This window comes from Ambystoma mexicanum, chromosome 2p (genome assembly GCF_040938575.1).
Source record: "Ambystoma mexicanum isolate Mex_15411 chromosome 2p, UKY_AmexF1_1, whole genome shotgun sequence".
NCBI classification, from domain to species: Eukaryota; Metazoa; Chordata; class Amphibia; order Caudata; family Ambystomatidae; genus Ambystoma; species Ambystoma mexicanum.
Genome location: NC_090923.1, coordinates 802,189,833 through 802,214,666, shown reverse-complemented (window position 1 = coordinate 802,214,666; position 24,834 = coordinate 802,189,833). Strand labels below are relative to the sequence as shown.

Sequence of the window (24,834 nt, the reverse complement as noted above, 5' to 3'; positions counted from 1 at the left end):
ATTCCCGAAGGGGAAAAGACAGACAGGTTCTGGAAAATTGTAAGAGACCGTAAGGAGGCCATGTATGAGTCTCGACAATCAGGACTGGACTCTGCTGATAGCATCATCAGAGCCATGGCGGCAAGCACGGTGATGCAGGTTTTCCACCGGATCTACAATCTGGACTCCTGAACGTGCCCTTTGAAGGCACTTGGCTGTTTGGCAGCAAGGCTGACGAAAGCCTAGAGAAGCTGCAGACCTCAAAAGCGGCTGCCTAATTCCTTGGTGCCGCATCAGACAGCCACAACCATCTCATCCCAGTGGATCATCTTGGAGGAGTAAGTCCTTTCGCTTCTTCTCCTCAGTTGGAAGAGCGAGAGGACTGGCTAGTCAAAGGGGCCAAAGAAGATTCCCTCGTGGACGAGGGAGAAGTGCAAAGTCTGCCCAGGCAATGGCTACTTTACCCTCAGCCGCTTCTTCAGCTGCCTCAAAACCTCTCGGAGGCCTTAACCCAGAAGACCCCTGTGAGGAACAGACTCCCTGCATCTGCAAGAATTGCGGGGTAGTACTTCAGATGTGTGGGTGTTCAAAACAGCAGCCCAGGGTTGCTCCCTCCCCTTTCTAAAAAGGCCTCCGGACCATCCACCGGCAAGCCACTCATTCAAAGTTCCAGATCCGTTCCTTGTATAGGAGATTTTGAGCCTGCTAGAGATAGGTGCTTTAGAACCAGTACCTGTAACGGATTGATTGATTGATTCAGTTGTACCCCTGGACGAATCAAATCTTATCAGGGTGAAGATGAAATTATAACTAAGGCTGTAATGGCCCGGCTATGAATTATGATGTGTATAGGTGCGTTATAATTGCCATATCATAAGTGTTTCAAGGCGCAACGAGGCAAGGGAGGGGAAACCGAGGGAAGCCAGAGACCACAATCCTACTAGGCCAGATGACATTGAGATCTCAAGTGCAGGGGAGGGAGGGAAGGGGAAAAATGCTGGGGGAAAAGGGATGGGGCAGTGCAGTACATAGGATAGCAGTAATATAAATAAAGACAATGACTAAAATTCAGGCCAGCTGGTGGCAAGTGCAATGGTAAGTGCACACATCAGGTAGGGGCTGTAGGGATACAGAAACAGTCCCTGAGTGCCAGGGGTGCAGTGTAGGTGTGCAACTGGCGGGGAGGGCACCTGGCCCCGAGATCAGAGGGTTACCAGGTAACCAGTGCAGTTTCAGATTCAGCCAGGAGATCAGCAGGGAAGAGGAGGAGAAAAGGCAGAAGAAAAGAGGAAGGTCTTGAGGTGCTTCCGGAACCGGAGCTGGTTCTAAGTTTCAGAAAGGCATGGAGGCTGTTCCAGAGGGAGGCCCCCGCAGAAGAAAGAGATCTACCACCAACTCGCTGCTTGGAGAAATGACTAACCCCGAAGGAGTTGGAGGCGGATGAGCGAAGAGCTTGAGAAGGAAGATATTTAGGAAGAGAGAGTTGAAGGTATTGAGGTCCCAGGCCCTACAAGGCCTTGTGGACAATTCAGAGGGTTTTGAACTTAATCCTCGCCGCCAATGGGAGCCAGTGCATAGATTTCAGTCCTGGAGAGATACGATCCCTCGGTTTGAGGCCAAGGACAAGTCTTGCAGTCCTGTTTTGGATGAGTTGCAGAGGGCGGAGAGTAGAGGCAGGCAGATTTAGAAAGAGGCTTTTGGAGTAGTCCAGCCTAGAGAGAACCAGAGCTCTGGAAACAATGAGCTTCTGGGGTAAGGAGAGGACGGGAAGAATACCTCTGAGGAGGTGCAGCTGGTAGTGTAACTTGATAGAGATGTGAGGAGAGAAGGAAAGTGTGGAGTCGAAGATGACCCCAAGGTTTTTAGCCTCACAGGTGAGAGCAGGAAGAGGGCCAAGAGAGGTTGGCCAGAGAGTGACAGGAAAGGAGGGAGCAGGTGTGCCGATGAGGAGGATCTCGGTCTTACTGGCATTAAGGCAGAGATCATTGGCGGCAAACCACTCCTGGATGGCAGAAAGACAATCCTAGATGAGAGAAGGAGATGAGGTGGCTGAAGGGAGCATGAAAATGAGCAGAGTGTCATCCACATAGCACTGAAAGTTGGGGCACAGAGCAGCAATGCGGTGGGCAAGAAGTGCCAGGTATTGGTTGAACAGCCAGGGAGAGAGGTTAGACCCCTGCGGAACACCACAGGTAGAGATGAAGACAGAGGAGAAGACGGACCGAAGTTGGACCTGGGAGGGTCAATCCGAGAGGAAGGAGGTCAGCCAAGCCAGGGCCTGATCGGTGATACCCAGGTTATCACAGAGATGGTTGGGCAGGATGGCATGGTGGACCCTGTCAAAGGCAGAAGAGAGATCAAGTAAGCTGAGGACACAGGGAGTGTTGGCATCAAGGTTGGAGAGCAGGTCTTTACGGATGTTCAGGAGAGCAGTTTCTGTGCTTCTGGCAGCTCTGAAGCCAGACTGATGGTCATGGAGACAACCAACAGATCCAGAGGGAAGATTAAGATGGGAGATGGCCAGCTTTTCTAGGAGTTTGCCCAGGAAGGGAGTGATGGAGATTGGATAATCGTTAGCCTGGCAGGAAGGATCGGCAGAGTGTTTCTTAAGAAGAGGGTGCACAAGGCAGTGCTTCAGGGGGAGGGGAGACTCAAGTGGCAAAGGAGTGGTTCCAGAAATCGGCCAGAGCAGGAGCCAGGGTGTCAAGGTGGTCCTTGATAGTTTTGGAGGAACAGGGGTCAACCTGTTTTGATGAGACTTTCATATATCGGATTTGTCTAGCAACCTCGTCTGAGGAGAATCGGGAAAGGCAGAGAAGGAGGGAGGAGAGGTGGCTGAAGAAGGGCCAGAGGATTAGCAGGGAGTAGAGGGAGTAGAGGGAGAGAGAGGACAGGATGTCCTGGGTTTTAGAGATGAAATGAGAAGCCAGGGCTGTTTAGATAGCCTGGAAGGGGACAGGAGAGGTAGAGACTGCAGCAGGATTGTCCAGCTCCTTGCAGATTTTAAAGAGTTTGGCCGAGTTGTTAGATGCCACGGAGACACGGACTTGGATGTGAGCTCTCTTCTTGGTGTAGACAGAGAGCCGGTATTGCCTTTGGAGGAGGCAGCAGACCACTTTGTCAGAGGATGTACCGGAAGCACGCCATTTCTTCTCAGCCACCCTGCACTTGCGTTTAAGGGTGATGAGGTCTGAGTCATACCAAGAGTTGCACTTGGCCTTGGGCTTCACCCTTATCCTCATGACGGGGGCAAGAACATTGAGAGTATCAGATATAGCAGAGTGGAGCATGGAAAGGGCTGCGTCATGTTGTGAGTCAGCCAAGGGAGGTGTGGGGGGGGTGAGAAAGTGGCGGCAAAAGCCCCTACTGACACATGCTTAATGGGGTGGATAACCGAGAAGGTAGGCGGCAGTGGTGGAGTTGGCTTGTCCTGAGGGGTAGAGAGGGTGAGATGGGAGGAAAGGAGAAAGTGATCACTCCAGGAGAGAGGAGTGGTGAGCGGGATCGAAAGGGGAAGGTTTGAAGAGATCAGAACATCCAGAGTCTGCCCTGCAGAGTGAAGTGGGCCAGAGGGGATAATAGAGTGAGAGTCGCAAAGGTCACGAAAGAGTCCAGTGGAAGGACAGCAAGTACTTGTCCTCCGATCTTGATGACTGAAAAGGACGGTACTGCTTCAATTTATTCACCAGATATAGCTGGGTGCTAGATTGTTAAGACATTTGTAGATCATGCAGCCGATTTTAAATGTTACCTAGTCTTCCACTGCTAGCCTATGACCGTAACGACGCAGAGCTGAAATTGGTGTAGATGTTTTAACCCTGAAAATTAATCTTACCGCTGCGTTCAAGCTTTTTGTAGTCTGTGTATTTGTTTGGTGAGAGCCCCTACCAAAAGCCTATTAAAATAGTTTAAACTGGAGAGGAACAAATGGTGGTACTCTCCCTATTTCCTAAACCCCAAGAAGGACGGAGGATCGAGACCCATCTTGGACTTGAGATGCTTGAACAAGTTTCTCAGGAAGGACAAGTTCAAGACGGTCACACTTTCTCAGATCCTTCAGGCTCTCCAGCTTCAGGATTGGATGGTGTCATTGGACCTTCAGGATTCTTACTTTCATGTGTCTATCCATCTCAAACACAGAACGTTCCTGAGGTTAGTCGTTGGCTTTTCTCATAATCAGTTTTGAGTTCTGCCATTCCGGCTGACCTCCGCCTGAGGGTTTTCACGAGGCTGGTGGCGGTGGTGGCAGCGTGTCTTAGGAGGGGGTGGGGATTTACCTCTACTTGGATGATCGGGAACCAAACAGGCTCAGGAACACATCTCTATAACCGGTCACTCTCTCCAGACTGGGTTCCTCCCTCAGTTCCAAGAAGTCCCACATGATACCATCTCAAAGACTCCAGTTCATCAGAGCGGTCTTGGATGCACCCTTGGGAAAAGCCTTGCCACCCGAGGTGAGGGCTCGGTACATTCTGCAAATGGTCACCACATTCCAGAGTGTCCAGTGTCTTCCGGGCTTTGACTTTTTGAGGTTGCTCAGCCTCATGGCATCCTGTATTTTCCTGGTGCCACAGGCTCGCCTGAGAATGAGATCCCTCCAATGGGCTCTCCGGACACAGTGGTCTCAATTCTCGGGCAAGATGACAGACCTCCTTCAGGTTCCAAACGAGGACTCACAGGATCCCCTGTGGTGGGCCTGGAAGGACAATATTCTGAAGGGAGACCTTTTTGGCACCCGTGGCCAGAGACCACAGTAGTTACGGATGCGTCACTCACAGGGTGGGGAGCCCCCGCCAATGTCTGTCGGTGGTCATTGGTCTCCATCCGTGTCCAAACTACACATCAACGTTTTGGAACTGAGGGCAATCAGACTAGCGTTGAAGGTCTTTCTGCCATCTGTACTGGGAAAGAATGTCCTGATAATGACGGACAACACAGTGGCCATGTACTACCTCCACAGGAGAGGCAATGTTGGGTCACTACCACTGTGCAGAGGGGCAATGCATCTTTGGTTCTGGGCAATTCAAGAAGGAATCTCCCTGTCGGCAGTTCACCTAGCCTGAGAGGAGAATGCAACAGTGGACACTTTGAGCAGGCAGAGCATAGACCTTCAAGAGATCTTCACCCTTTGGAGAACCCCTCAAGTGGATCTGTTCGTGACCAGTGTCAACCAGAAGTGCAAACTGTTCTGCTCCAGAGGTGCTCTAGTAGACGTGTTCGTAGTGGACTGGGTGTTTCCACTGCTGTAGGCGTTTCCTCCAGTCCCAGTCATTCCTCACATGATCAGGAGGTTGATAATGGTCAGGAAATCCATGATCCTAATTGCCCTAGATTGGGCCAGGAGGACCTGGTAACCGGACCTTCTCGACATGTCCATCTGCCCTCCAATACGTCTCGCGCAAAGAGAGGACCTTCTCTCCCAAGAGGAGGGTCGGGTTCTCTATCCAGAGTTCAAGACACTCAACCTTCACGCATGGTTTCTGAGAGGTTTAGATATAAGGATTGGGACCTCCCAGAGGACTTAATGGAGGATTTGCTTTTGGCCAGAAGTCCAGCAACAAAATCCTTGTAACACTGCCATTGGAACAAAATCCTGCAGCTGCTGTAGGGAAAAAGTGGACCCTTTTCAGTGCAATACACCTATGATGTTTTCCTTTTTGTTACATTTAGAAAATCTGGGGCTCCAGATTGGAACAATAAGAGTATTTGGCAGCGCTTTCAATCTTCAGTTATCCCAGAAAATTGTGCTTCCAACTCTTTTCCTTGCCAGGATGAGGAGGCGAATAGAAAGGCTTCATAGACATGATCCCAGAAAGGCTTTTCAGCTTTTACATTTCACGAATGGCGAAAATACATCAACATGACCAACTTTTCATGCCGGGAAAGATCCCCCAGAAGACCTGAGAGCTCATTCCACATGGTGACATCTTCTGCTCTGCAAAATTGGGTGTCTTTTATAGACATTTGTACGGCAGCCACTTGGTCCACCGTTGACAAAGCATTAATGTCTGGATTCATCCTCTAGCCAGAAAGGAGGATTTGGGGAAGCTGTTCTTCATTCAATCTATGACAAATCTTAGGCTTGATAATTCTTACTCACTCCTCCAAAAACCTAACACTGCTTTGGGAGTCTATCAAAAGATGAGGAATATGTGGGAAGACACAATTCATTCGAAGAACAAGTTACTTTCCCCTGTTAATGTTCTTTCGACTGGATGTTCCTCCCACGTATTTCTCATTGACCCTCCCAACCTACCCTGCTGCATAATTTCCAGGCATTACACTACGCTCATTCAGAGTCTGGTACTGTCTGGGACTCACTGATGCTGGTATTTCTGCAAGAGCAAGCCCTAAAAACAGAATTGAAGCTAACGGGCGCTGAGCAGGCTATATATACTGACAATGGCGTTGACTCCAAGATGGAAGCCCTCAAGGGACATCTAGTTGACAGCATCGACCCACACTTTAATTTTCTCCAGAAGCAGCTGAAGCTGAAAGGGAAGATCTCAAAAGATGAGGAATACATGGGAGGAACATCCAAGTCGAAAGACTGTTACCATGGGTAAGTAACTTGTTCTTCTCGGGATATGATTTAATTCCATTATCTGGCTCCTTCAAGTGAGAGCAGTCTTCTGTTGAAGAAACACGTCTGTGGCCAGTGGAGCCAACTTCCTTTTTAATTTGAAAAGAGGCTTGTATTTAGTTTCTTTCTATATGCGTTTTCAAGGAATGTTTTAAGTAACCAACGCCAGCAATGCGTAGCGTTTGTTTTCTTTAATGGAGGTGGGCTTTCAAACCATTCAAGTTAGTTCACATGCAGACCTCAAAACATTGCAGTGATAGAATGCCATCTGGTGAGATAGGATAACCCAAGCTTTTTTGATTTTTATTCACATAAAATGATGCATGTAATTCTGTTCCTGAAGGTGCGGGCAGTCAACTAATCAGAGCACTATTTCAAAATGCTCCATGCCAGAATCGTAGTGCAAGCATGCACCATAATTACTGTAACCAGGCTACTGACTTCTACAGCGCCAGCTCTGCAGTGGCACAGAGCAGGTTAAATGTGACCTGCACATCCCAGACATCTGCTGGGGACACAAAGCCCCTGCAGGCAGAGGTGGCATTTTAACTCTATGCACCTCTACTCTAAATTAGATTTGTTGTGGATTCTAGGCATTTTGGTGTCCCGAAGTCTTTAAATAGAAGTCATTCCTTGTTTGGCATGGTGAACGCTAGAAACACACTCAAGTAAAAAAAAGCCACAGTAATTTGATCCCACACCAGTGTCTGCTCTCTGACAGGACTGATGTATATTGATGTCTAGTCTGTCTCCATAGCAGCCAATTACAATACTAGGTTCCTGTCCCTTTGATTCTGAAGCAGGAAGGTAGTACCCTCCTACCAGGACACGGGAGCTTTCCACAGGATGTGGAGGGTGCCCTGGCAACCGTGCTTCAAAGGGAGCAGTGACGTGACTTAGTCAGCCTCACCCCAGGGTGCTGATCACTGGTGTAGTTTTGGAGTCAGCCGGCATGGGAAAGGGGTGCAGTGTGAGAGGGAAAGGTAGCCCTGGTGAACGGTCCCACCATCTTGCTTTGTTTTACAGTTCCTTTTCCTGTCCCCTCTATTTCCAGCATAGAAAGTTACTCTGGATGTGATGTCATAAGGTAAAGGGCACTTGCTACAACAATGGGGATTCTACACCTTACAAAAGGCTTGCTTTGGACCAATCCTCTATGGCATTTTGCTGTATTCTTAGATTAATCTCTAGATTCTCTACACGGGACTAATTCACTGCACCTCTGTTGTGGATATAGTCTATCCTAAAGTCTTCTACCATGGAGTTGACGCCACAAGGCATCAAAGAGGGAGGAGAGCTATGTCCTCTAACAATCCGAGGGAATAGTGGGGGGTGACTGCTGTTGGACCAAGGCTTCACTGTGCCTTTATATCGTTAGCATACATTCCCTGGTTGTCTCAGTGACTCGCAATGGTTCTGGATACAATGTTGATTATTTTACGTATTTACACAGAAATGCAGCATCCATTTTGGTTTGCTCTTTATTTCCACCATTTTGCATAACCACCAGTTTGGCACATCTGAGAACTTTGGAAAACCGAATGGCCAGTCTGAAGTCGTAACCCATGGGAATCCTGATCTTCACACAATATTCAACAGTCACTGGCATTTTTTACCCAGCACGGCTCTATAGTAGACCATTTAACTGATTAAGATGTGTCATCTTAGTTTTCAGTTACATTAGAAAGCCTATATTGACTTCAGTGGTCTGTGTCAAATTTATTTTAATGGATGAACCTCAAGGATCTAGAAGGGATTTATATTTCCAAACATTTTCTGACTCTTAGTGTTCCTAAGAGTCCCAAATACCAAGTATCCCCAGGTACAAAACTTAGAACTTGAAAACCCTATGATAGAGGCCTTGGGCTCGTCAGCTTGGCTACCTTGGCATAGGTGAGTGACGTGCCATGTTCTTTACCTTCACAAGAAGGGTATTCTCCCTTGAACCTTGATTCCTGTGTACTAATAGATGCCACATCTACTAAGGGAAATGGAGATCGACCACCCGGGAAGTGCCCACCAGTTCACAGTGCCTCCCTCTTATTGTCCTCTAGACGTTAATGTATCCCTCTTGATGGGTGAGACCAGGGATTGATGGACAGTTTGGAGACACTGAAATGATGAGTTAACTGCATGCCTGAGATCCTTTCCTAATCCCCTTCTCAATGTGCTCCATGACTAGTTTCTAACTGTCAAACCCTTTCTCTACTTACAATGACCTGCTCTCTACTGGTTTCCCTTCCATACTCACCTTTTACTGTTCTCATTAGTTCTCATCCACCTTCTTTTCCCCTATTTATGCATTTATTGTGGATTTCTGTAACACGCCATCATTGCTTCCTCTTCAGTGCTTCGAAATAGGCTCGAGGTGGTATAAAGTGCTATAATCGAGAAAACAACATCCATTCTTACTTAAAAAGGTCGAATTTTTTTAGTGCTGCGTATACGAAGAGGCATGATTACTGATGCTGGCAGACCACAGCAAATCTGGTCTTTTACCATGTCACTTCATAGATGGAGAAGACTACAATTAACTAGTTTGAAAATGATGTTCCAGTCAAGTAATTCTGCTGAGGAATTCATTTCCAAGTACAGCTAAGTGGCTTTATTTTAAAGAGGCATTTGATATCTATTCACTTTGTACAGGAACTAGTTCTGAAAATACGAAAACATCACAGCAGCTCAGAGGGTCCCTGAATTCGTATACATAGCTTCTAAAGACAAGGCTGAAGGATTAACTACACCAACCTTCACAGTTGACAAAATATATCCTTAAACCATACATGCAGTAGAGTATGGCTAAATTTAAACATATCTTTTCTATATGACAATCTTAAATCTTAACATCTGGGGTTCTGAATGCTTAGAACATCTCTCCTTAATCTTCTTCCCTCTGTGGGAGTTACTAACCATTGGGTTCTTTTTTCTTTTGACGTCATTAGCCAAGTAGACTTGGAAGTGATTTAAAAATAATTCTGCTGGAAGAATTTGACTGTTCTTTCCAATATACATCCCTGTCTGCAGAAAGTGAAAAATAAACAACCCCAGTTATAAACTTAAGGAAATGATAGAAATTCACAAAGCAATGTTAGCTTTATCTTGGTGTCTCCTGGCTCTAAGAAAAAAAGAATGGTGTACCCATGAGTTTAATACATGTTTCATAATTGAATTCATTGCAGGAGACTCCTGAAATGTTCACTAGCAAGCTCCTTGCAGTTCAAAGTTTTACAATGTGGCACAGTGCTTTTTTGAGAGATTTCACCAACTGAGTTGCATTGGATGACTATTTGTATCTGTAAGCTACAGGTACAGTACTTTATGTATTTGTAGGTCTGTCTGATAAAAGGTCCATCCAACTTTAGAGCCATTCACATTTGATGCAGATTTGCTTGCTTCCTGGTTATCTGTAATCTTGCATGCACACAATCGGATATAACTTTTTTTGGGAGCGAGCTTGCTTTACCAAATGTGAGGAGTCCGGAATGATACATGGATATAAGTTAGACAGGATTTTGGCTAACAAATTTTATTAGTACATAAAAGGGGTTGGAAAAAGTCCTTGCTGTCGCTGCTCTAGCAGAGTTGCCCTACCTATACTCAAAACTAAGGATCTGTTGGTGTCAGAATGTCCTAAAGAAAACCTTCATGTGTCTAAAGTACTATTCTGACCCTCACATTTTAAACAAAGGAATTTTAAAGTGAAAAGGATAATGTCTTTGTGTTTGGTAAAGGTTCAAAAGAAGTGAAATGTCTATAACCTCCGCAAAAAGAAGTCTCTCGAATAGATATTCATGCTCCAGAGGGTTCTTCCCTTCCCCTGGATTCTTCGTCGCTTTCCTTTATTACAAATAATATTTATTGACGTTCCCTTGGGCCAACAACAAATGTTATCTTCAAATTGATTCTTTCTTTTATTTGTGGTTGGGAAAACCTGGTGCACTCTCCTGCCAGGATTTTTGGTTCCCAGGCTATTTTGTGTGTCTTATTCACTTCCAACTTGCCTGGTGTATTTCTCCATCGGGACTTCCTTTATACATTTGCAACTGCCTGGTATACTCTCCTGCCAGTGATTTTCACCTTTGATGGGTCTGCCTCTTATCCTTCTTGGCTACTCCTTCACCTACACTGGTGGTTTAGTAGAGGGAGCCTCTCCCTGTTGCCTCTTCCCCTCCCAACATACCTGCGGGACCAGAGCTTTGAGCTTTGGTTGCTGCGCTCCTTCCAGACCAAATGGAAAAGGGACTTTTCCCTTTTCCCCTATGACAGCAGTGGCTGCCTTCTATTTTCAGTTTTTTTCTTCCCTCTCGAGAGTGGCTGTGCAAGCAGCTCCAGAGGGTGGAAAAAATAAAATGTGCACCCTAGATGAAGCCGAGTGTGAATGGCTTTCACCCCCATGGCGGGGGTGTGGACAAAGCCGGTAATGGCCCACAGCCTGAGCCGAGGGCCGAGTATGGCTCGGGCCCGCGGACAGTTACCAGCCGTGGCCCCCGCTCCCAGCCTAGGGGGTGAAAGCCATAATCTCTTCCCCTTCTGCCTGGCTCCATGGGCCTTCACTCCTTGATTGATGTTTAAAGCAGAAGCGAAAACAAATGATGCTTGGAGGTTTGGGATATTAGAAAGTTGTGATGGCTGGGGAGGATAACAGGAAGTTAGTACCTGTCTTTGTGAAAGTTGAAGTGGGTGCTCTTAAGAGAAGACCATTACGGGTGCAAAGGGGGTGGGATGAGGTTAAGACCTGTGATGCTGTGCAAGTCGCTACATGCATTAGGAATGGCCATACTTTTGAAGATGATGTGCTACATGGATGGTAGACTACGCCTAAATGCATAGTGGATAAATGTCTGCATCATTATGTGGACAATCCAGGAATATGGTAATTTAAAAGAGCAGTGGTGACGGATAGACAAGATCAACAAGCTGTATGAGCACACACTTCGTGGTGATTTTGGTGTAGGAAAGCAGGTTATAGAAGATCTAGTTTTATTTGGCTTTGCTCTTTGCATACACCATGTTGATACCTTGTCATTGAAGTGCTGATATGCTTTTCACTGGTGACACTTACAAAACCGATTTCATTTGAATGATTTTAAGTACCTGCAACAAGTGTAATCATCACAGGATACAAACTCTCGTAGATCATTGATAGTAAGTGTACCTGCTACCCTACCATGGGATGATTGTGGGGAATCGGTCAGAATTCTGAACATCTCAGTGATCCCTACAATCCGCCTTGAAGTATGATTCCTTTTTGCATCCTATTGTAGTCCTCTAAGAACCCCACTTTGGGAAATTTCGTCTTTGTTCAAAATGATTTCCCTTTAGGTGGCTTAACAGTAGAATTAATTTAGCTTCCATTGATCTTACCTAGATTAGTTTGGTAATCCCTGCACCTTCCAGACCACCTTACCTGCTCATGGTGCCCTCTCACTTGGATAGTTCAGTCAGCTTCTCTAATTTAGACCAGCAATCCTCTGGAAAATGGCCAGAAATAGTGCATTTACACTCTTCCTGGATCTTTGCCAACCACCTCTTGTAAATTGGAGTCCCAAGTGTTGCCTCAGAGCTGACCCCAGTCAGAGCCCCAAATTAAGAAATACAGTGAGTGCTGTGTGTCCACCCTGAAACTGCTTCTGCATCACTTTCAATGTGCCTCCCACAGTGAAGAGATGGTGAACAGAGACCTAAGGCAAAAAGACCTTGCTCCCAGCAAGATAGCAACGCGAGTTAAGCACTCGCCGTGCACATCTATGATCTGCCTGCATGACGCAGGTTAATACACAGGGAGGACCCTCTTAGTCCTTCAAACTTGAATGGTTTAAAATGTGAGTATATTAACCTGGGTAATAACGATGCATATTATTACAGCACTTAGCAGGCGAAATATGACATTCATTTTTATTTTAAAAGTTCTATTACTGCAAACAGACAGCAGCAGCATTTGGCTGCCCATACACCACCCTCAGTCCGATCTGTGCAATGTCCAATAACAATTGTACCCTGCCATGCAAGCAGTGTTCGTGCCAGCACAAGTGATGGTGGGTTCCTGGAAATCAGTGTATGCTCTATTATATATTTAGATGTGATTTAATAAAAGTAGCATTACTAATATTCGTAGTATTAAAAATGTTTCACAGGTGAAAAATGTATGCTATAGTATTATGTTCCCTGTTCTTGGAGAGCGTATCAGTGAGAATTATACAGTCTATGCTCCTGCTTGGATAAATAACTTCATGGGAGAACGTTTGAAATGCGAAGTGATTGATGCAGCTACTTAATGTAGTCTGTACCATATTTTACAACTACTTTGGAATGTGACTTTGTGTACAGCACTCGCTTTGAAAATGCGTTTTCCAGAGATCTTTGGTTCTTCTGAATTCCACAACTTTATCCTTTATTGTAGAAAAACCTCAGCGGCGGAGAATTGTGCATCAGTCTGAAATCTGCAGGGAAGAGTAAACGCGGTACAAGAAAGGAAGAGGTTAGTTAAACAGTAAATGTTCCTTTTCAATTAATTGGTTATCAATTTGAGTAACAATTTAGTCAGTGCAGAATCTTCGCCGAATTGTATTTTTCAAAATTTGGTCTGACTTTAAAAGTAATAAAACGTATGCACCTTTTTTTTTTTTTGTGTCCCTCTGTGCCTTAACTTACCAGAATAGAATGTGTTTAGGGAGGAGGGAGGATGGGGACCATTTATAACTTCTATCTTCAAGATATCTGTGCCATTGTGAAGGCCTTGGTTGAGCGATTCATTGCCTATCTCTGTGGTGGGCAATTCTACTTTTACCATCTCAATGCTGACAGGGAATTGGATCAAGATGAATGCAACTTTTTTTTCTTTTCTAAATTCTGCTTACCAGAATCACAAGATTCTTGCACTTTAAGTATTCCTGTAAACTGATGATTGTTCTTTCAGTGTTTATTAAATCTCAAATTGTAACCCTAGTCATGATTATTTTACTTCCCTTTGTACTTGACATACGTGTGATTTTTAAAACCAAGTTCTGCCATTTGCCCGGTCTCATAGTGCTTGAAAACCTCTACTTATTTATCTAAACTATTATTTTTAATAATTGCCTATATTTCTGCCAGTAAATCAAGAATGTTTCGTCAGAGGTGCGGTCTAAAGCTGGTAATCTTTTCAGTCACCTGCTGCTCACATAGAATATATTCAGAGATCGGCAAGAGGGTTCTTATACAGATGTTTCTATCACTTTGTTAGTTCAAAGATATGATGAGTCATAACGTGCCTGTACGCAAGTGTTTTTAGGCGCAACAAGATAAGGAAGGGTGGACAGAAGGCAGACAAACAATGATCTTACTAGGCCTTGTCATTCAGGTCGTGCAAGTGCAGGGGGGATTGAGGGGGAAGTGCTGGGGCTAGGGGAAAGAGTGCAAAGCAACTATTATGAGCCACCTCCCGGCTGCACTTAAGTGCAGAGTTGGGGGACTGTAGGGTTGCAGATACAGTCCATTAAGCGGTTGGGCAACTGTTTGTGTAGGAGCCTGGTCCCGTAAGTTCAGTGGGTGGCCAGGTAACCAGTATGTGCAGCAGAAGGAGACATCAGCAAGGGAGAGAGAGCGCAGAAGCGAAAAAGGAAGGTCTTGAGTTGCCTCCGGAACTTTAGGTGGTCCTGCTCAAGTTTGAGAGAGGCTGTTTCAGAGGGAGGCCCCAGCTGAGGACAGCAAACTACCCCCCTGCCTGTAGAAGTATCTGACCCTCAGAGCGTTGGAGGTGGATGAGCGGAGGGCTTGAGAAGGAAGATTCTTAGGAAGAGAAAGTTGGATGTAGTGTGGTCCCTGGCACCAGAAAGCCTTGTAAATGATCCAAAGGGTCTTGAACTTGATCCTCGCAGCCACAGGGAGCCAGTGGAGAGATTTCAGGGCTGGGGAGATACGATCCCTGGGCTTGAGGCCAAGGACAAGTCTTGCAGTCCTGTTCTGGATAAGTTGTAGAGGGCCAAGAGGTAGAGGCAGGCAGATTTAGAAAGAGGCTGTTACAGTAGTTCAGCCTAGAGAGGACCAGGGCTTTGGAGACAGAGCTTCTGGCAGAAAGTGAGAAAAGGAAGAATACCTCTAGGAGGTGCAGCTGATAGTTTCACTTTTTAGAGACATCGAAGATGTGAGGAGATGAGGAGAGGGTGGAGTCGAAGATAACCCCAAGCTTCTTAGCCTCACTAGGAGTAGGCAGAGGGCCCTGGGTGGGCGGCCAGAAGAGTGAGCGGGAAGGCGGGAGGAGATGTCCCAATGAGGAGGTTATCTGTTTTTCTGGCATTAAGGCAGGGATCGTTGGAGGCACGCCATGCCTGAATTGTGGATAGACAGTCTGGTATGAGAGAGAGAGCGGTAGAGGTTCAGGGGAGCGTGAAGGAGAGCTGGGTGTCCTCCGCATAACACTGAAAGTTAGAGCAGAATGTAGAGCTGCAGTGGGCCAGAGGTGCCAGGTAGTGGTTAAATAGCCAGGGAGAGAGTTTAGACCCCTGGGGAACACCACAAGTAGAGGGAGAGATAGAAGAGATGAAAGACCCAAGTTGGACCTGAGGAGGTGGGGGGGATGGGGTTGATCAGTGTGATAGGTCAACCAGGCAAGGGCCTGACCAGAGATACCAAGGTTGTCTCTGAGACGATTGAGCAGGATGGCGTGGTTGACAGTGTCGAAAGCAGAGGATAGATCAAGGATAATGAGGACAGAAGGAAGGTTAGAGTCAAAATTGGAGAGCAGGTCTTCACAGATGTTTAGGGGAGCAGTTTCCGTGCTTCTGGCTGCTCTGAAGTCAGACTGGTGGTCATGGAGACAACCAACAGGTTGAGTATGTAGATTAAGCTGAGAGATGGGCAGCTTTTCCAGGAGTTTGCCCAGGAAAGGAGTGATGGAGATCGGGCAATAGTTTGCCGGAGAGGAAGGATTGGCAGAAGGCTTCTTAAGAAGGGGGTGCACAAGGGGGGCCTGGAGGGAAGGTTCCAGTGGCAAAAGAGTGATTGCAGAAATTGGCCAAGGCTGGAGCAAGGGTGTGAATGTGCTACTTAATGGTTCTGGTGGAGACTGGGAGCACCTGCTTTGACAAGACCTTCATAGATCAGACTTGTCTAGAAACATTGTCGGGAGTGAACAGGGGGAAGGAGGTGAAAGGAAGGGAACCGGCTAGAGAGGGGCCTGGAATGGTAGAGGGAGGGGAAGAGGAGGTAGAGGAAGATAGTGGACAGGATGGCCTGAGTTTTAGTGGTGAAATGAGATGCCAAGGCCGTGCAAAGGGCCTGAGAGGGAACGGGAGAGGTTGAGACCGCAGCAGGATTGGCCAGCTCCTTGCACATTTTGAAAAGTTTGGCCGAGTAGTTAGAGGCCACTGAGAGGTAGGCTCCCTTCTTAGAGAGGACAGAGTCTGTATTGCCTTTTGGAGCAAGCGGCAGGCCAGTTTGTCAGAGGATGTGCTTGATGACCTCCACGTCCTCTCTGCTAACCTACGCTTGCGCTTAAGGGTGGCAAAGTCAGTTGCACTTGGATGCAAGCTTCAAACTGATCATTATGACCGTGTCAAGGGCATCAGAAGTGTTAGAGATAGATGAAGGTTGGGGGGGGAGGGCTATGTCAGAGTGTGAGTCAGCCAAGGTGTAGGGGAGGAGAGAAAGTAAAGCCTAACTAAAGCCTCCACTGACACACGCTTAATGGACCAAATGAACGAGAATGTGGGTGGCAGTGCTGGGATCAGCTTACCCTTAGGGGTAGAGATGGACAGGTGAGAGAAGAAAGTGGTCAATCCAAGAGAGAGTAGTAGTGAGGGGGTTGGAGAGGGTGAGGTCTGAGGGGATCAGAACAGCCAGGGTGTGCCCTGCAGAGTGAGTTGGTCGAGGGGGGAGAAAAAGGGGGGGTAGGGTTGGAGAGGGAGAGATGGGGAGAGAGCCAGCCATTTTGGCTCTTCCTTTTATATGCTACTAATTTGAATATATCTGCACCTCGGGCAAGATCACAAGGCAAGGGCAGTGAGCATCTTAACAATTCTATAATTATGCAGGTTTGTGTATTGCCTTTCTCAAATGGTGCATTTCACCAGTGAAGGCTACCCCTTTGGTTAGCCTGTTTGCAAAAATTACTCTCCGAATGTCTCTTCGATTTTTCTTGATTTAGTACTGGTTTGATTGAAGCCTGGCATGGATCATTGCCTTCTCCAAATTCTCTACATGCATGGTGTGCCTTGATAACTTGCTCCCAAATATGACGGTATTAATTGAGTAGGACAAAAGAATGATGTCAAATAAATTGTAACTAGGGTAGTACATTCACAGGCTCCTTCACATATGCACCCGCTTCCAACTCCACAGCTTGAACACTGACTTGTTTCGTCTTGCTGATTACTAGGGGCCAAAAGAACGTAAAATGGCTGAAGACACGTGGGGCTGAAAGTCCTATGCGCTGAGCCCTGATGATGGCATTTTCATGCATTCCTTGCTGAAAGGTCTGAAGTAGGCCATATGCCAAGAGTTTGAGCACTGGTGCAACACATTTGCATATTCATCGTTCAATTACAGCTCAACTGTGCTCTTTATCCCCACTCTGAATGGGCAATAGGAATAAACTCTTATATTGTACATATTGTTTTACTGTACGTGCTTTGTCCTAGTTGGTGTGAAAAATCAAATATGGCTGCACAATATAAATGATCTTTTCCAATGCACTTCTTTGATGTTGTATTATTGTAAATGGATTGCCCTACTAGCGTGATCTAGTCTGTAATCAGTGATGACTGGATCGTAATTTTTGAATTTTGCACAAAAACATCATGCAGTGTTCATGTGAGAATTTAATAAGATATGGCATAATCATGCATTAAATAACTCTTTAAGATTAAGTGCTTTCACATAGAGATTTTTCCCATGTCTTATTGAGACAGTAAAATTATTGAACAGTTTTGTGCATGATTCATTTGTGCTACTTTACATTGCATTGTTTTAAACTGCTCCAAGCTAAATGCCATTTTGGCCACCCGCTTTACCATTTAGTCAGATTTCCAGTTTTAGAAGCAAAAGGGCACCCCATTTTTCTATTTGTGGATAACGCCCTAGGCAGGGATCTATAATTCTTCATTGTAGCAACAACCCTTCTTGTTCCTCAAATATCATAGTAATTGTGACTCAAATGTTATGTAATGTTGTAAGGCGTTTACACTGCGCTAAAACACCACAATGGTGGTCTCAGAGTGCCTTGGCTTTTCCAAACAGTAGCTTATTGTGCTCCATCAGGGGTTTTGAGGCGATAGTCTGCATGGAAAGGGCAAAGGGGAGGAGTACTTCAAAGTGACTTTTGATTTGGGAAAATTTTCTTGATGGCAGGTTTAATATAAAATATTAGATATTGCAGTGTATGGCTGTGAGATAAATTTGAAATGTACTCAAACAACCCTTCAAACATGTCGCCTTTCATTGCATGGGAGTATGTTTATTTCCTCCAACAACTCCAGTGTGTTCATTCTCGGACTGCCAAGATTAGTGACACACATGTCTGTCCTTTGACATACAGTCACAACCTGGCACCCTTTTCTGAAAAATGTTCGAAGGACGTGAGCATGTTTTTGGCTCAGCAGTGATCATGCTTTTAAGCCCTCACCATGCCAGCTTCTCATTGTGACCCTGGGCTTGTTGAAATGATGCACAAGGAAACAGGAGCACCAAGCCCTTCTACTTACTTCCCTAAGCCCCGAACAGACGGGAAGGCTGAGAGGAACTATGGACTGTTTTAAATGAGGGAGGCGTTTAAACTGTAGCTTTCTCTGGAAGCAAAGCCCTGTATCGGACCTCCGGGAAGTTCTTGAAGCCTGCTAGGAACTTTATGGGGGAAGATTATTGTGGTGTTTGAGGTAGGGCTTCTCTTAGGCTAAGCTCTTCTTGGAGTTAATCTGCATGCTTCTACCTTTCCAACCCTTCCTCCATACCTGTGGAAGTTCCTGCTCACAGGCATGGGAACATTTTGACGCATAGCAAAACACTCCTTGTTTTGATTGGTCGCGCACACGCAGACCTGCGCGACTAAGCCTCCCTCCAGGAGCTGCTTCCAGCCTCACCCCTCCAGTCCTTTTCTCTATGCCACACTCTGCTCTCCTTTTTTACTTTTGTTCCTCATTTTCTTTTCAGATTGCAATCTGCTATGCCTTCCTCTAGCCCCCGTATGTAATACAATAAAGAGCAAGATGATACGTGTTGTTTACTTGCCTCCAACCCCCTCACACAGGAACTCTATAAGGTTTTCCAGCATCACTAGTCCTAAAAAAATGGACCGTCTGCTATAACTGATTTACACAAATGTATAACAAGTTTATTATTCAAATAATTCAAACTGAATTTAAACAAAAAACACTACCCTCACCTAACACAGTGTACTAAACATTAAAAAACAAATATAAAACAAATATAAAACATCAGATAACTTATTTATACGACACAGAAGATATCACATAACACACAAAAAAAATCTCAATGTGTCACTAAAACAACAAGCATCCCAATATGTTTCTGTTCTTAACTGCCCAGTTCAGGCGAACATTCTTCAGGGGATAAATTTAAAAGCATCCACTAATCTTTTCCACACCGTGTTGAAAGGGTAGATTCAGGCACCCAAGAGGGTAAAAGGAAAACAACCTCCAAGCCTTTAAATGGTGCAACTTCAAAGCACGTCACAGGATGACAAATTTGCTGGTTTCCCTCCAAATGAGAAATCAATACTTCAACAAAGCGTCACAGTCCGCTAGAGTATCGCCACACCTCCACAAATGTAGGGATCAAGACTGCAATTCACAATTCAGTAATGAACAAGTTGAAATGGAAACATCCATACGATCAAGCAATAAAGTACAGAGTCAATCTATACACACGGAGGGGTTTATTCACTCCACTTGCAGCATTCAAACATACTCGACCAGCACTCGATTCAGAGGAGCCATGGCTGCTGCACAATCTCAAAGCGTCTAGCCCCCGGCAGCATATATATATATTTCGGAGGCTTGTGGAATCTGCTTAGATCACATGCTGTGCATAGGCCGACATCTAGTGGAAGCTGCAGAGTATTACAGTTTGTTTTTCGAAACTCAAAAATGGGCGTCGACACAGGGCGTGCCAGTAATACTATCCCTAGTGTGACGTCCACTGTAACCATGATCCCTCACGCGTCCAGGACTCTCAGATTGTTTTTTTCCACCATACTGGTCGGAAGCATTTTGCGGAGGTCCCTGGCCTTAGCCATACTTTTGCTAAATATTGTTATATTTATCCATTTCTCCACCCCAACGTCGAGTCACCGAACTTCCACGCTCGACGCCGGCCCGGAGAAGAATTCGAGGGTCGACAGCTGCACGACGGATTTGGGCCTCGGAAGGCCTCTGGCCTCGGCCCGGGCCTTGGCAGGCCTCTGGCCTCGGCCCTGCAAGTAGGGAGAGTGGGGGGTGGACATACTCTACACTCTTTTGGTATATAGGTACATTCTTATATATTTCTACACTTACCAGCCCGCTGCCACAAGGTGCGTATGGAGGGTACCCCTTTCCAATTCTGCCCCAAGTGCAACCGCAAGTACCCTTGGGTCGACAGGCATGCCACGTGCAATCTCTGCTTGCCGAGGGACCACCCTGAGGCGAACTGCAGAGCGTGTAGTAGGTTTAAACCGAAAACACTTAAGGACCGTTCGATCAAGCGTTGGGCCCACCACGCCAGGCGTCAGGAGGCCATGGCAGCAGAGGGAGCCTTCAGCGATGGCAGGGACGCCGTGCTTTCAGACGGCGAGGGCAACGTGGCGTCAAGAGACAGCCGAGCGCAAGTCCCCGACCTCCGGAAAGGTCGTCCGGCAGGGCAGCTATGGGGAAGACCCCCGGCAATACAAGCACTACCCACAGCACTTCCACAAAGCACATGAAGTCCAACCGAGACTCGACGCGCACGTTGAGTTCTTGGAAAGAGGCACATGGAGAACGGTCCGAATCGGTGTCCTCTGGGCGTTCTCGATCTAGATTGCCGCATGACTCCAGGCAATCGTCCACTATTGCCAAGAGTGCCTCGCTCCCCAAGGTAACGGAAGTTCGATCATCGGAAGACGAAGCCGACTTCCATCCCCAGACCGCACTCCAGGAGTCGGCGCCCGCAGACCGCGTAACGGCGGCTCCCGATTCCCTACCTCCACGTTCTAAAGATAGGGGCACTACCCCCGAACCTCGATGCCAGGCGTCGGAAGGCTTCGAAGGGGCGAAAAGGCTGGGAAAACACTCTTCCGCCCACAGGGAGGGGGAAAACGACAAAGGAAGCAGTCTCAGAAAGGGTAATTCCCAGTTCTAGAGAATGGTCTAGTGATGACATAGACAGGGTTATGTCAAGGATGTCATAATTGGCAGATTTTTACGCAAAAAACCCTGAACACTTCCTCTCCTATACTCCCGACGGGTCAGCACCCTCAGGCTTTAAGGATCCAATACCTCCAAGTAAGAAGTCCCGATTTGAAGCCCCAACATGGTCTTCGGACCCCTTCTATATACAGCCCTACTCTCAATATCAAGGGGATACATCCTTTTGTGAGGATCCAGATTTGGGCATGTTGGAAGAGCAAACTGGTATGGGCTACTATGGGGATGATGAGGACCAAGAAGAGGAAGAGGAAGACCCTGAGACCTACAGATCAGATTCCCCGGTAGAGAAAGAACCCCCGGCTCCGCCCCAGAACCCTTAAAGAGCCAGTTGGCACGAGTTTCGGCGGATGGAAGAGCCGTGTCTGGTTGCATTTTAAAGGCAACCTTTGATGCCGCAGATAACGCCGGCAGATTGATAGCAAAAGGAACTGTTATCAAGAGGCACGCTTGGTTACGGCAGTCTGGATTCAAAGCTGAAACCCAAGCATCATTGTTAGATAAACCGGTGCAGCCGGATCTGTTTGGTAAGGCGGTCGAGGATGCGCTGAAAAATGCCAAGGACGTGTATGAAACACTGAAATCCCTAGGCCAACTAACCAATAAACCCCCTAATCGGAGAGGGAATGGCAATTTTCGTCGCCCACGCGGCCAAAATTCCCAGAGAGGATCTAACTATTCCCAGGGGAAGGGTACACCGTGGAACAATAATAACCAAGTGTCTACCCAGGGTTACGGCAGGGGTAATAAAAGAGGACGTGGTAAAGGTAGAGGCAGCCCCAGTAGAGGAGGCGGCACGCCTCCACCAAAACAGTGATGCTCCGTTCAGGGTCCCTTCTCACGCAACCCCAGTAGGTGGATGTATTTCCAACTTCAGCAAGCTTGGGAAGGGATCACATCAGACAGATGGGTGCTGTCCACAGTATCCGCAGGGTACTGCATAGAACTGTTAGAGCGTCCCCGAAACCATCCTCCACGACAAAAAATACATTCTTTGGACGACCAGAAGATGGAGGGTCCTAGACGCGTGAGGGATCATGGGTACAGTGGACGTCACACTAGGGATAGTATTACTGGCATGCCCTGTGTCGACGCCCATTTTCGAGTTTCGAAAAACAAACTGTAATACTCCGCAGCTTCCACTAGATGTCGGCCTACGCACAGCATGTGAATCTAAGTAGATACAAGCATCAGAAATACGATTACGGTGAGTAATGTATCATATATATATATATTCTGCGACGCCTTGTCAATTTGCATGCTTACTTGCTACCTTCAAAGCTGGGAGATTTTCCCTAGATTACTTCTGAAACATCTTCATCAGTTCCTTACTGTAGAGCACCCTGGCATGGAGACTCCCTCCCGGAGGGTCTCTGTGTCAGGAGGGGTCAGAGGGATCCATCGGCTATTGGTGGCCTTTCTGAGGTTCCCCACAACAGGTTTACGTCTGGGCGGGTGCCTGAGGTTCCCACAGGGGGCTGAAATTAGTGCTCCAGATAAGATTATGAGGCGCAAGTATTTTACTCCCTATTTTTAAACTTTGAGAATAAATGTGATTTCAAGAGAGTAAAACTTTTCTCCTTTGCAAGAGAGTAAAAAGTATGCAACATCTAGCCGATGTGTGCAAAAACTATGGAAATCATTACCATGCGGCAGCTTTACTTTCTGCGTTGTGACAGAATACACCTTTCATTATTTCTCTAATGTCTGGCCATTCGATCTCTCCTATATAGATTTAAATGATTACATAGTAAAGCAAACATGAATTGTATTGTGTTTTGAGGTTCGATAGCAGAATTGTCTTTTGATGTTTAATGAAAGTCCTCATTTCCTGGAGCTATTGCCAACTAGTGGTATGCCAATGTTATGATTCAACAGTGCAGAGAGGCAAGGACTCAATACTAAATTCTATACCTAATCTCATGGTCAAATGGTTATTTATGTAGCGCGTTTGGCAAAGCGCTGTACATGGAAGATATTTATCACTAGTATCACCAAACCAAAGTTGGCACTCCTCTATCGACCTCGAAAGGGTGAAAGGCTGAGTTGGCCTTTGGAATTCGAACCTGCAACCTACATATCACGCACAGGTCACAGCAACAAGCACTCAACTGGGTGAGCTATGTTATTGGCTAACATCCTTCAGAAGTCGGTAAGCATCCACTGAGATATAGTAAACACAGTGCCAAGATGTTGGACGAACCATGCATGAAGCGCTACATAAAGTTAAATACCTATCTGCATTATCACAGGGACAGGTTTTACTACGTTTCTTTTTCAATTGCAAATGTAACTTTCATTTGTTTGTTTTTAAACAGCGCTTGCACTTCCTGGAGAGTCAGGTTTTGGATGTTTTAATTGAACTATAACACCTGTGATTGGAGTAATGACAATCACTCTCCCTTGAGCAAAGATGCTCCTGCCACTGACTATTTATAGCAATGTATCCCATTTACTGCAAGGTTGAATGGATGTAAACTAGAGCATGCGTACTCATTTTACACACTGTTTTTATAATTCGAGTCTAAATTAAATTAGAAGTGTTAAAATGATCTGCCCCTGCATGACTATACACCCAGCACAGGAACTCTGAAAAATACAATTGTGCATTACTGGTTTGCTTTCACAACCCCACATGAGTAAGTCAATTGACCATCTTGAAAAATTCTGCTTTTAAGAGATTACGACTGCCGACATGCTCAACACTCTGGCATCAATGAAACCCTCATCATGCGCAGAAAATATTCTCACTTCTAAAATCATGCTTGACAAAACGGATATTGTTGCACCATTGTTTACAAAAAAGGTTAACGCCTCTTTCCGCGATCAAATTGTACCCAAGAATATAAAAAAGGTGACTCACCCCACTGGTCAAAAAGCCTAACCTAGAGCAAAGGGAGCCAGGGAATCTAAGGCCAATAACGAATTGCAACTTCATACTAAAAATAATGGACAAAATTGCTACTGCACAACTGCAAGCATATGTTGAGTCCAGTGATATACTACATCACCAGCAATCGGGCTTCCGTGCTGCCCATAGCACTGAAACGGCGATGCTGGATCTGCAGATGAAAATTCTGACCATCGTCGAAAGAGGCAATACTGGTCTGCTTATCCTGCTAGACCTTAGTGCCACTTTTGACTTACTGGACCATCAGCTTCTACAAGAAGCACTAGAGCAAATCGGCAACTGCTCTAGGGAAGCCATAGGCTGGCTAACGTCATTCTTAGCAGACCGAATCTCTAGAGTACACTCGGGTGATAATTCTCTAGTGAAGCTAACATTTTCTGTGGTGTTCCCCAGGGAGCTAGTCTCTCCCCACTACTTTTCAATCTATACCTACGCCTTCTGTGTGAAGCCCTAGACAACAAAGACTTTTTTACAACTATGCTGATGACACGCAGCTGGTAGTAGAACTGAGTGGAGACCACATGAAAGACAATAAAATGGTGAATGAACTTTACAATACCATCGAACAATGGATGGATCATAACTGGATGTGTTTGAAGGGGAAAAAAACAGAGCTGATGGTTTTTGGGTCCAATCAAGCCAGGGCCAAAGTCCCACATCCAAGTAGTGACTAGTGTCAAAACCCTGGGCATGACACTGGAGGCCTCCCTGAGCTCAGATGCTCAAGCCCCCTATGTCAGCAAAAATTGTTCTTACTACTTGAGATTATTAAAAGCCATCAGACCTGTACTCAACGAATCCAACTGCGCTACCGTAGCCAGAGCGACCATACTTTCTAGACTGGACTACGGCAACGCCCTACTATTGGGTGCCAGTAAACAAAGTCTAACAAAATTTCAGCACATTCAAAATCATGCTGTGCGAATAATCGAGCATTAAAATAAATCTGATCGTATCAGTGAGGCAAGGAAGGAATTACATTGGTT

At 46.1% G+C, this 24,834-nt stretch overlaps 1 protein-coding gene across 5 annotated transcripts in view; it reads left to right on the top strand.

Moving 5' to 3' along the window:
- The window catches only part of SIPA1L3 (signal induced proliferation associated 1 like 3), a 1,632,279-nt gene that overhangs the window by 134,520 nt on the left and 1,472,925 nt on the right, over window positions 1-24,834 (top strand). For all 5 annotated transcript variants that reach the window (XM_069644476.1, XM_069644475.1, XM_069644474.1 and 2 more), the window contains exon 2: window positions 12,963-13,040. The gene's annotated coding sequence lies outside the window, so the exon portion shown is untranslated. The remainder of the gene's footprint in view (window positions 1-12,962; window positions 13,041-24,834) is intronic.